This window comes from Taudactylus pleione, unplaced genomic scaffold (assembly GCF_031769625.1).
Source record: "Taudactylus pleione unplaced genomic scaffold, aTauple2 ptg000519l, whole genome shotgun sequence".
Classification (NCBI taxonomy): Eukaryota; Metazoa; Chordata; class Amphibia; order Anura; family Myobatrachidae; genus Taudactylus; species Taudactylus pleione.
This window is the reverse complement of record NW_028284921.1, coordinates 1,326,468-1,339,849: the sequence shown is the minus strand read 5'-3', so window position 1 is coordinate 1,339,849 and position 13,382 is coordinate 1,326,468.

The window sequence follows — 13,382 nt, the reverse complement described above, 5'->3', positions numbered from 1 at the left end:
CAGCCACGAGGGGGGGAGTCTTAGGTTTAGGGCTCCCGGGGGGAATTTAGGGTTAGGCACCCCCCCGGGAGGTTAGGGTTAGGCTAGGGGGAGGGAGGGTTAGGGTCAGGCACCCCCGGGGGGGACTTAGGGGTAGGTACCCCCCCCTCGAGGGACTTAGGTTTAGGCGGCGGGGAAGAGGGGGTTAGGTTTAGGCACTTAGAGGGGGGCTAGGCACTGGGGGGGGAAGGTTAGGGTTAGGCACCCTAAAAGAGGGTTAGGTGGTTAGAAATAGGTTAGCTAATACTTACCTTCGACGTCGGGATTTCCTCCTCTGCCGGCCTCCTGGTGTCGGCATTCCAACCGCCCGGCAGGGACCCGGCGGTAAATCATACCGCTTCCCCATAGGTGTTCACTCTAGTATTCTGTCAATTTAAATCCTCAGAATATATAATACATTCTCCTCTATTGACTAATAACAATAATTCAAAGGAGATAAAAGTCAGATCCTAGGTGCTATACATAAATAAAGTAGTGCCAAAGCAGCTACCCCTTAATGTCAGATACATCACCGAAGCATTCTATTCCCCCAATGTGACCTCAATGCCCAGCGTGATACTGCCACTGTATGCTGTTTTTCTCTTCACTTCAATATTCCCCTACAGGATGGCCATACCCACCTGGCACAGTTCAGTACAGGGAGGAAGGGGGGGAGGGTGCTATGTCATGCACTTTATCTGGGTGCCATGGTTCCACGCTGCTTCTCTGATCGTTTCTAAGCCACTCGATAAGAAAGTTATGGGCATTTACAGAAGAGAGAACTGGATGGCACATGCACATAGGAGCACTGCCGCTGAGCGACTGGGACCTATTTACTATCTGGCGGCTTTTCAAAGAAGATTATCTTTGTTTTTGCTGCAGAATTTAGAACAGCAATACACAGCTGATTTTGCACTTAAAAGTATTGCTGTTTTCAATTTCGCAAGCAAAAGCGCCTGTAAATAAAGTAAACCCCAGTGTTTCTCCCTGTTGTGTATTACATCACCACACATCGGAAAGAAGCAACCATCACAGTCCTGGAATTAAATGCCAAAACCATCACATTAAAAATATCCATGGTTACAAAATATGGGATACCGATGGCCATCCCTTTCATACTGTACCTGTTATGAGCATTATGTGCACAGAAGATCCCATCACAAAGTGACTGACAGGTTGTCAGCATTTGGGGGTGGTGAATGGGAGTGGTCAGAAAAACGCAGGCGTGCCTGTCCGTATAAATGCCGCTACATGGGCGTGCATAAATTAGCTATTGCATACACAGCTCTGCGTGTCAAAAGAGCTCCCAAGGCTGTGGCAGGTCAGACGTGCTGCAAGGGTAAGATGGCCGCCGATGTGCGTTGTTACCATATGTATGCAGATATGCGTCGTCCCACGCAGGTAAGAAGGCAGCAGTGGGCGTCTTTATGCTCCGGTGATCTTTGCTAACATTAGCATATTTTCGCTGCTGCGTTGCATATGAAATCGCAGTTTGGCTCGCATTAGCGTCCATCTCTGAATCAGGCCCACTTTCTGGTATATGCTGCTCCGGTATGAGCTGTGTAATGTAACTCTGTGCATATGTTGAACCTTAGGGGTGCTATGCATGTGTTTAATGTGCCATAATACTGATCTGCAGTTTTTTAACTTTACTTCAGTATTAATAGATTAATAGACAGTGGGGAGAGCTCATAGTAAAGAGCATCAGAATATTTTTGGGGGGCAACAACATATACTGTAGATGTGTAAAAGCAGAAAAATGAGTTCCATTAATAATAATGTCAGTACACATAGGGTCTCATTCAGACCCGCTCGCAAGCGCCGATGCGCTCGCAAGCCGGTCAATGTAGAGGCCCTGCCCAAGCCCCGGAGTGAGAAATTCTCTCGCTCCAGGGCTTACTACAAAAGGGGCGGCTGTCGATGGTGATTTTGTAGGCGGGGCGGGGGGATGGCTTGCCAAACGGAGGCGTTCCCGACGGAACGCCTGCCGTTTGGGGGTGGCCCTACTGACATCACTCGTGATGTCAGTGGTGAGCTTCCGGCTCTAATAGGGTCTCGTCGCAAGCCCGGATGGGTGGTCACCCACAGCTTAGCGAGCGGCCAGGAGGCCGGCTCATTTTAGAGATGCGGCTGTCCCCATTCAGAGCGAGCGCTCGCATTTTGCGAGCAGCTCTGAATGAGGTCCATAGCTTGCATGTAGGTATTTGTCATTTATTCCACAGGAGTCTGGGGCGCGTGTGTGTGCTTCCTATGTTTTCCTGTAATATTTCATGTATGACATTCCCTATAGCGAGCACCATTGGTAGGCAGTCGGGGTCATTATAACTAACATAGGACAACAAGGAGCTTGGGGCTCCCAAATTATAAGCCAACACAAGGCAAAGAAAAGATTGCGTTAGAGGAGTAGGAGCAAAAATCGTTATCAGATCCGGGGCGGGATGCATTTTGCATTGCATTTTGCATGTGGTGCATCCCACCACTCATTGCATGCATGCCGGTGTTAATAACGCGGTGTGCATAATGAAAATTGCAAAGGACAACTCTCCAGAAAACAGCTGTCCTTTGTAAGAGAGGGAGTCCCAGGTTTATGACCCAGAAGTCCCTCTGCACATGAGCAGAACGACGCGTGTGTCGCCAGGGTTGCTGGGAGGGATCCGATTGGATTCCTCCCACCTCCGCTCCTGCCCTCAAATACATTTGGGCTGTGTCATTCTGGATAATGGATGGAGCTATGGACAGTGGGCCTGATTCAGAGAGGACGCAGTGGTGTCGGTGCTGTGTCTTCATTAGCAGCGGATCTGAGAAGTAATATTTATGTAGCAGGAGGCATCTTTTGTAAAAAGACGCCCCACTGCTGGCATTTCAGATTCGCTGCATGTGCCTGAAGACGCAGCATCGGATCTCCAACACGTCAGCAGCCGATCTATGAAAATGTGGACCAGGGCCGGCGCTAGGTTTCTCGGCACTTAGCACAGTCTTGTTCTATACCCCCACTGCCTTGCCCCTTCCCTCCCACCCTCCCTCCCCCTGTTATATACTAATAAATTTAGCGTGTGGGTGGAGGGCAGGGTTCACCTGGAGCCGGCCTGGCGCCCATGTGCGGGTGCACTGACAGATCGTGCTACGACCAGGCCCATGTGGACAAAGAGATACCCAGGTATAACATTTAAGGATCTATATATAATTAATATATTAATTAACACAGAGTTTTACTCGGAAAGAACTGCTTGTACAGAATGGCTGTATTTGCTGTGCGTAATAAGGCTATATTTGTTTCATGAATAGAAGAAACATATCATAAAAAAAATCTTAAATAATCAAATTTAGCCCCCTCCCTTACCATCATCCTTACAAATAAGACAGGAGTAGTTGGTGATATTAAAGTACAGCAGTCTCTCGGCAGCTGTAGCATTGTAGAATGGGAGAGAGTGGATTATAATATGTTCTTTAGGTTATAATGTATTGTAATATGTCCTGTAGAGTTAGGATACAATTATCTAATGATAAGGAATGAAGGAAGGGTGTGATACCACCTATGTGCAGATAGACCTACTGTGCAAAAGACTATGGACTCTATTTATTAACATTATTTTGACTAAAATAAATTGAAAAAGGGTGTTTTCATACCCTTTTCACATTATTTTAGTATCACCTATAGTTATTACAGGGCAATTGGAGTAGAATTCGTAAAATAAAATAAGTATCACTTATTTTTAGTAATCAGATCGCATTTCCCATAATTGTAATGGGAAATGTGATCCGCCCAGACTTACTAAAAATAAAATGTGAAAAAATATCGGGGAAAGCCCTGTGATAATAGCGCCACCTGGAGGTGGCGTTATCCAGGGTCTCCCCCGGTTACCGGCTTCCTGCCCTGCTCTAACGGGGAGAGCAGAGCCGGGAGCCGGTCCCAGTAATCAGCTGTGTGGTCTAAACAGACCACAAGCTGATTACTGTAGAAAAAAAAAAAAGAAAAATAGTAGAAGTTTTTTTTTACTTACCTGACTCCAGGGACCGGTAATCGGGCCTCCGGTGATGACTCCCCTCTGGTCAGCTGGTCTCCCATAGTGCACTGCTGCCCGGTCATCAGGTGATCGGGCCCCAGTGCAGTATGGGAGATCACCTGACCAGAGGAATGGAGAACATCACCGGAGGCCTGGAACATGCAGGTAAGTGTAATTAAGGGAGAGGGGGGTCGAGGGGGGGGGTCGTGGGGGAGTCCGTGATCGCGGGGTCGGGGCTTAGCGCCGGGGGGGTAGCAGCGGCAACCGGTCGGCGCATGCGCGGCCACTTAATCACGGTATTTTTTGCGAAAATACCGTGATAAGGCTCCGAAGGGGATTTGCAGGTACAGAGCTTTATCGCAAGCTCTGTCCCTGCAAGGGATTTGTAGTAAATCCCTGTGATATTGCCTGAATTCACAATGCGAATTCACTCGGTAATATCACACTAAAATCTGCATTCAATATGCGGATTGTAGTAAATAGAGCCCTATGGGAGAGATGTATGCACAGGCGATATGGGAGAGGAGTGGTATCATGCGCTGATACCGCTTTACCTCCATGTATTTAATGTGGGGTTATGCTATGCATCCATGTCATTATCGGCGTTGACCATTCCAACAGCTATTTACTGTACATGAACAAAGTTTGTTGTGTATTTTACTGGGTCTATGCATTATATGTGATTTAGCCAAGAAGTAGTACTGATTCCTGTAATGCCAAAATGTTACTAAAGACCCGGGGCCTGATTCAGCTTGGCTCGCAGTTGCTAATACGCACGCAATTGGGCTGATTGTTGCATTTTGCGCATGTGTATGCATTGCAGTGCGCGTGCGTGAACGAGCCACTGTGTTCAGAACTGCGATCGCAGAGGCTACGCAGACCCATCGCAGAGTGATTGACAGGAAGTGCCATTTGGGGGTGGTGTCGGGGTGGCGGGCCAAATGCAGGCGTGCCACTGCGTTCGCACGGCGTCTCAGGGGCGTGTATAAATTATCATTGCGATCGCAATGGAGTGGCTTGCTATCGCAGATGAACTGCATGCATACGCGATATTGTGATCCGTAGTGAATCAGGCCCCAGGGTCGAATTAGGGGTGTGCACCGGCCACTTTTGGTTTTGGATCTGGATCTTTCTTCGTGTTTTGGATCTGGATTGGTTTTGCCAAAACCACCCTTCCGTGTTTTGGGTTCTGGGTTTTGTGTTTTGGATCTGTATTTTTTTTTAAAAAAGCATAAAAACAGCTAAAATCACAGAATTTGTGGGTTTTTCTGCTCCTATGCTATTATTAACCTCAATAACCTTAATTTCCACTCATTTCCAGTCTATTCTGAACACCTCACACCTCACAATAGTGTTTTTATGTCCAAAAGGTTGCACCGAGGTAGCTGGATGACTATGCTAAGCGACACGAGTGGGCTTCACAAACACGTGGCCCATCTAGGAGTGACATTGCAGTGGCAGACAGGATGGCAGTTTGAGAAACTAGGCCCCAAACAGTACATAGTGCAAAGAAAAAAAAGAGGTGCAAGATTGAATTGTCCTTGGGCCCTCCCACCCTTATGATGTATAAACAGGACATGCACACTTTAACAAACCAATCATTTCAGTGCCAGGGTCTGCCACACGACTGTGGCTGAAATAATTGGTTCGTTTGGGCCCCCACAAAACAAGCTGGCAATTAATCTGTCCCTGCACAAACTGGCTCTACGGAGGCAAGATGTCGTCCTCATCCACCGATTCCTCACCCTCTTCAGTGTTGTGTACATCCTAATCCTCACAGAGTATTAATTCGTCCCCGATGGAATCCACCACCACAGGTCCCTCTGTACGTTCTGGAGGCTGGTCTCCCTGGAAGAGTTGATAATTCATTTTTATGAACATCATCTTCTCCACATTTTGTGGAAGCAATCTCCTACGCCTTTCGCTGACAAGGTTCCCGGCTGCACTAAACACTCATTCGGAATACACACTGGAGGGGGGGAAACTCAGGTAAAATAGAGCCAGTTTGTACAGGGGCCTCCAAATTGCCTCTTTTTCCTGCCAGTACAGGTACAGACTGTCTGACAGCCTACTTGGATGCTGTCACCGATGTAATCCTCCACCATTCTGTTAATGGTGACAGTATCATATGCAGTGACAGTAGACATGTCAGAAATAGTTGCCAGGTCCTCCAGTCCGGACCAGATGTCCAAACTTGGTCCTGCCTGCCCTGCATCACCACCAGCGGGTTGCTTAGGATACCTAAGTTTTTTCCTGGCAGCCCCAGTTGCGGGAGAAAATGAAGAAGGAGCTGTTGACGTGTCACGTTCCGCTTCAGCTGACAGTGTTTTCACCAGCAGGTCTTTGCACCTCTGCAGGCTTGTGTCGGCCGGAAAGAGAGACACCACATAGGCTTTAAACCTAGGATCGAGCACGGTGGCCAAAATGTAGTGGTCTGATTTCAACAGATTGACCACCCTGGAATCCTGGCAAGGCAAATGAAGGGCTTCATCCACAAGTCCCACATGCTGAGTGGAATCGCTCCGTCTTAGCTCCTCCTTCACTTTCTCCAGCTGCTTCTGCAAAAGCCTGATGAGGGGAATCACCTGACTCAAGCTGGCAGTGTCTGAACTGACTTCACGTGTGGCAAGTTCGAAGGGCTGGAGAACCTTGCACAACACAGAAATCATTCTCCACTGCGCTTGAGTCAGGTGCATACCCCCTCCTTTGCCTATGTCATAGGTGGATGTATAGGCTTGAATGGCCTTTTGCTGCTACTCCATCCTCTAAAGCATTTAGAGGGTTGAGTTCCACCGTGTCACAACCTCTTGCTTCAGGTGATGGCGGGGCAGGTTCAAGAGTGTTTGCTGGTGCTCCAGTCTTTGGCACGCAGTCGCTGAATGGCGAAAGTGGGCAGAAATTTTTCGGACCACCGAAAGCGTCTCCTGCACGCCCCTGTCGCTTTTCAGAAAATTCTGCACCACCAAATTTATTGTGTGAGCAAAACATGGGACGTGCTGGAATTTGCCCAGATGTAATGCCCGCACAATATTGGTGGCGTTGTCAGATATCACAAATCCCCAGGAGAGTCTAAGTGGGGTAAGCCACTGGGCGATGATTTCCCTCAGTTTCTCTAAGAGGTTGTCGGCGGTGTGCCTCTTACTGAAACCGGTGATACACAGCGTAGCCTGCCTTGGAACGAGCTGGCGTTTCTGAGATGCTGCTAGTGGTGACGCTGCTGTTGTTGCTGCGTAAGGTGATACATCTACCCAGTGGGCTGTCACAGTCATATAGTCCTTAGTCTGCCCTGTTCCACTTATCCACATGTCCATGGTTAAGTGGACATTGGGTACAACCGCATGTTTCAGGACACTGAGGACACTTTTTCTGACGTTTCTGTACAGTCTCGGTATCGCCTGTCTAGTGAAGTGGAATCTAGATGGGATTGGAACCGGGGACACACTACCTCCATCAATTGTCTAAATCACACTGCACTAATGGCGGATACCGGATGCACGTCTAACACCAACATAGCAGTCAAGGCCTCAGTTATACGTTTTGCTTCAGGATGACTGCTGTCGTACTTCATCCTCCTCGCTAAAGACTGTTGGAGGGTCAATTGTTTAGTAAAAGTAGTGGTGTTCCTACTTCCTCTCTGGGATGATGAACGACTCCCAGCAGCAACAGCAGCAGCGGCAGCAGTAGGCGTAGCAATGCAGGATTCTCCGGAGAAATCCCGGATAGGAGAGTCAGTCATGCCAGTGACATGGCCTGCAGGACTACTTCCGATCCTGACTAAGGAGGAAATTGACGAGGAGGGAGTTGACAGTGTAGTTTGCAGGCCCTTGGATACAACAGGACAAAGGGATTTAGGTGTCCCTGGATTGCTTATGGTCTTAGCCAAAGTTCCTGAACTTGACAGTAACTTTTTATGAACGCGCTGCAGGTGACGTATAAGGGAGGATGTTCCTAGGTGGTTAACGTCCCTACCCCTACTTATTTCACCTTTACATATGGTACATATGGCAAGACAGTTGTTGTCCGGATTTGGATAGAAATATTGCCAGACCAAAGAGGTGGAATGTTTGGTCTTCTGCCTAGGCATGACCGTGATGGGCTTTTTCATCCCAACAACTGTCTCCCCTGGAGCCTGATTTAAACAAACTACATCACCATCAGAATCCTCCTCGACAACTTCCTCCTCAGCGCCAGCTACACCAGTATCCTCATCCTGTTGTACTTCAACAGTGACATCTTCAATTTGCATATCAGCAAGTGGACTATGGGTGTTCCTTTCTCCTTACTTATGACACAGGCGCACGCTTGGCGCTACTTTGTTGATGCACATGCGGCTACTGTGCACACAAATCACAAACACAAAAAAATATATTTTTTTATTTTTTTTGGAGTGCACTTTGGGGGTTACACCACCCTTTAACAGACGAGCCAGCCGGCCCTTTACTTATGACACAGGCGCACGCTTGGCGCTACTTTGTTGATGCACGTGCGGCCACAGTGCACACAATTCACAAACACAGAAAATGATTTTTTATTTTGTTTGGAGTGCACTTTGGGGGTTACAGCACCCTTTAATGGTCAAGCCAGCCGGCCCTTTACGTATGACACAGGCGCACGCTTGGCGCTACTTTGTTGATGCACGTGCGGCTACTGCGCACACAATTCACAAACACAGGAAAAAATAATATATTATTTGGAGTGCACTTTGGGGGTTACAGCACCCTTTAACGGTCAAGCCAGCCAGCCCTTTACTTATGACACAGGCGCACACTTGGCGCTACTTTGTTGATGCACGTGCGGCTACTGTGCACACAATTCACAAACACAAAAGAAATATATTTCTTTATTTTTTTTGGAGTGCACTTTGGGGGTTACACCACCCTTTAACAGACGAATCAGCCGGCCCTTTACGTATGACACAGGCGCAAGCTTGGCGTTAATTTGTTGATGCATGTGCGGCCACAGTGCACACAATTCGCAAACACAGAAAATATTTTTTTATTTTGTTTGGAGTGCACTTTGGGGGTTACACCACCCTTTAACAGACAAGCTAGCCGGCCCCTTACTTATGACACAGGCGCACGCTTGGCGCTACTTTGTTGATGCACATGCGGCTACTGTGCACACAATTCACAAACACAAAAAAATATATTTTTTTATTTTTTTTGGAGTGCACTTTGGGGGTTACAGCACCCTTTAATGGTCAAACCAGCCGGCCCTTTACGTATGACACAGGCGCACGCTTGGCGCTACTTTGTTGATGCACGTGCGGCTACTGCGCACACAATTCACAAACACAGAAAAAAAATATATATTATTTGGAGTGCACTTTGGGGGTTACAGCAGCCTTTAACGGTCAAGCCAGCCAGCCCTTTACGTATGACACAGGCACACGCTTGACGCTACCTTGTTGATGCACGTGCGGCTACTGTGCACACAATTCACAAAGAGCAAAAAAAGAATTGTTTATTTTTTGTGGAGCGCACTTTTGGGGTTACACCATCCTTTAACAGTCAAGCCAGCCGGCCCTTTACTTATGACACAGACGCACGCTTGATGCTACTTTGTTGATGCAAGTGCGGCTACTGTGCACACAAGTCACAAAGACAGAAAAAAAGAATTGTTTATTTTTTGTGGAGTGCACTTTGGGGTTACACCACCCTTTAAAATACAGACGCACGCTTAGCGCTGCTGCTCTGAGGATGCAGGTGCGGCCACTGCGCATACATTTCACACACAAACACAGAAAAAAAGAAGATTATTTTATTTTTGCTGGAGCGCACTTTGGGGCTTACATCACCCTTTAACAGACAGATGCACGCTTGGCTCTGCTGCTTTGAGGATGCACATACAGTGCACACAATTCACAAACACAGAAAAAAAATATTTTTTGGAGTGCACTTTGGGGGTTACAGCACCCTTTAAAGGATGAGCCAGCCGGCCCTTTACTTATGATACAGGCGCACGCTTGGCGCTACTTTGTTGATGCACGTGCGGCTACTGCGCACACAATTCACAAACACAGAAAAAAAAATAATATTATTTGGAGTGCACTTTGGGGGTTACAGCACCCTTTAATGGTCAAACCAGCCGGCCCTTTACGTATGACACAGGCGCACGCTTGGCGCTACTTTGTTGATGCACGTGCGGCTACTGCGCACACAATTCACAAACACAGAAAAAAAAATATATTATTTGGAGTGCACTTTGGGGGTTACAGCACCTTTTAATGGTCAAGCCAGCCGGCCCTTTACGTATGACACAGGCGCACGCTTGACGCTACCTTGTTGATGCACGTGCGGCTACTGTGCACAAAATTCACAAAGACAGCAAAAAAAAAATTGTTTATTTTTTGTGGAGCGCACTTTTGGGGTTACACCATCCTTTAACAGACGAGCCAGCCGGCCCCTTACTTATGACACAGGCACACGCTTGGTGCTACTTTGTTGATGCACATGCGGCTACTGTGCACACAATTCACAAACACAAAAAAATATATTTTTTAATTTTTTTTGGAGTGCACTTTGGGGGTTACAGCACCCTTTAATGGTCAAACCAGCCGGCCCTTTACGTATGACACAGGCGCACGCTTGGCGCTACTTTGTTGATGCACGTGCGGCTACTGCGCACACAATTCACAAACACAGAAAAAAAAAATATATTATTTGGAGTGCACTTTGGGGGTTACAGCACCCTTTAACGGTCAAGCCAGCCAGCCCTTTACGTATGACACAGGCGCACGCTTGACGCTACCTTGTTGATGCACGTGCGGCTACTGTGCACACAATTCACAAAGAGCAAAAAAAGAATTGTTTATTTTTTGTGGAGTGCACTTTTGGGGTTACACCATCCTTTAACAGTCAAGCCAGCCGGCCCTTTACTTATGACACAGACGCACGCTTGATGCTACTTTGTTGATGCAAGTGCGGCTACTGTGCACACAAGTCACAAAGACAGAAAAAAAAGAATTGTTTATTTTTTGTGGAGCGCACTTTGGGGGTTACACCACCCTTTAAAATACAGACGCACGCTTAGCGCTGCTGCTCTGAGGATGCAGGTGCGGCCACTGCGCATACATTTCACACACAAACACAGAAAAAAGAAGATTATTTTATTTTTGCTGGAGCGCACTTTGGGGCTTACATCACCCTTTAACAGACAGATGCACGCTTGGCTCTGCTGCTTTGAGGATGCACATACAGTGCACAGAATTCACAAACACAGAAAAAAAATATTTTTTGGAGTGCACTTTGGGGGTTACAGCACCCTTTAAAGGATGAGCCAGCCGGCCCTTTACTTATGACACAGGCGCACGCTTGGCGCTACTTTGTTGATGCACGTGCGGCTACTGCGCACACTGGGCCTGATTCAGAGCCGTTCGCTATTTGCGGTCGTTCGTTCAAAAACAAGGGGTGGCTATTCAAATGATCATTTCGCAAATTGCAGTCTGTTCACACCTCTAAGTCTGAATGAGCGAGCAAAACATACGCTCGTTTATTTGTTAAAAACGCCCCCTGGCCGCACGCACCATACGTCATGTCCGCTATTTATTAGATTAATCGAGTACATCGACCAGCGTATGAACTGCTCGCTATTCTTGTGGTTGGTTTTTGCTACCACAATCTTGCGAGCAGTTCTGGCTATAAAATAACCCAGTGACGTGGTCAATGACGCTGCTGTATTAATTATGCACACCCATAAAACGCCCGTTTTGACCTTTAAGCACGCCTGCGTTTGGATCTCCACTCCCCATTTTCAAGCACCTTCCCCTGTTACCACCCACATACGCCTCATTCTGTCACTCAAAATAGCAGGCATTCGCTATATTGCGAGCACATGAATTTCGGCCGCACTGACTGGTTCGCGCATGCGTATAACGATACGTACGCATGCGCAGATGTGCGAACATCGCTCGGAACGAGCGTACTGCCGCTAGCGAGTGGCTCTGAATGAGGGCCACAATTCACAAACACAGAAAAAAAAAATATATTATTTGGAGTGCACTTTGGGAGTTACAACATCCTTTAACGGACGAGCCAGCCGGCCCTTTACTTATGACACAGGCGCACGCTTGGCGCTACTTTGTTTATGCACATGTGGCTACTGCGCACACAATTCACAAACACAGAAAAAATATTTATTTTTTTTGCACTTGGGGGGAGCACCTCTAATGGACAGAGCACCCCCTGGACAATACTACAGCACCCCTTTAGGACTGGGACACTGCACAGGACTTTGGAGTGGACACGGGGCCTCATTCAGAGGCGGTCGGAGGATGCAAGCGGTCGCTCAGAAACTGGGCGGCCGCCTGCATCCTGACCGCCCGCCTCTGTTGCGGTCGTTAGGCTGTGGGTTAACACCCACAGCTCTAACGACTGCTCCGGTGATGGTCGCGATGGTCAGAGACCATCGGGGCTTATGACGAGACCCTAGGGTAGGGTCTCCCTTGTCGTAAGCCCCGGAGAGCTTCTGACTCTGTCAGAGCCAGAAGATGTCAGTGGGGCCACCCCAAACAGTAGGCGTTCCCATGGGAACGCCTCCGTTTGGGCTGCCACCCCCCCAGGCCCGCCTTCCAAACGGGGCGAGCTGTCAATCAACATCGACAGCTCGCCCCCTTTGGATCGAGACCCGCTACGACCGGCGCTGTCGTGCGCATGCTCTGTGGGGTGCCATCGACCCGGTCCGAGCCCATCGGCGCTAACGACCGGGTCTGAATGACCCCCACAGTCCCTATGGACAACTGACTACACAACACAGCCCAGCCAGCCCCTATGGACTTTGGAGGAGTGGACACAGCCCCTATGGACAACAGTAGCACAGCGCAGCACAGCACAACACTACACTGCACTACACTACACAGCCCAGCCAGCCCTAACTCCCACCCTCCCTCTTCACTGTCCACAGCCGAGTGAGAAAATGGCGCCGACGCGGGCACCTATAGAATCCAAAACCCGCGAGACCCGGAAGGCGGGATGATGACGTTTTGCCTCGATTTCAGATCCGAGTCAGGTGGGAAAAGTCGAGCCTGACTCGGATCGGCCTCGGATCGGGGGGCTCGGGGGGGTTCGGATTTCAGAAATCCAAACCCGCTCACCCCTAGTTTGAATAGTCAGAGAGACAAGCTGGGTGAAATGTGTTGCCCTATTAGACACAATGACAGACACATTTGCAAGATACAACAGAAGTTTATTAAGTTGTAAGGAATGTTTAGTAAAGTTACCCATAAGGGTGCGAGAGTACACAATAAATTCTATACCTAGCAATATATAACAGCTATACGTAGCTAGTGCAAGCTCTTGTGGCTTCATTCATTAAACAACTATAGGCCTTGCAGGTATACACAGTTTCACTGAAGTGTAAGCT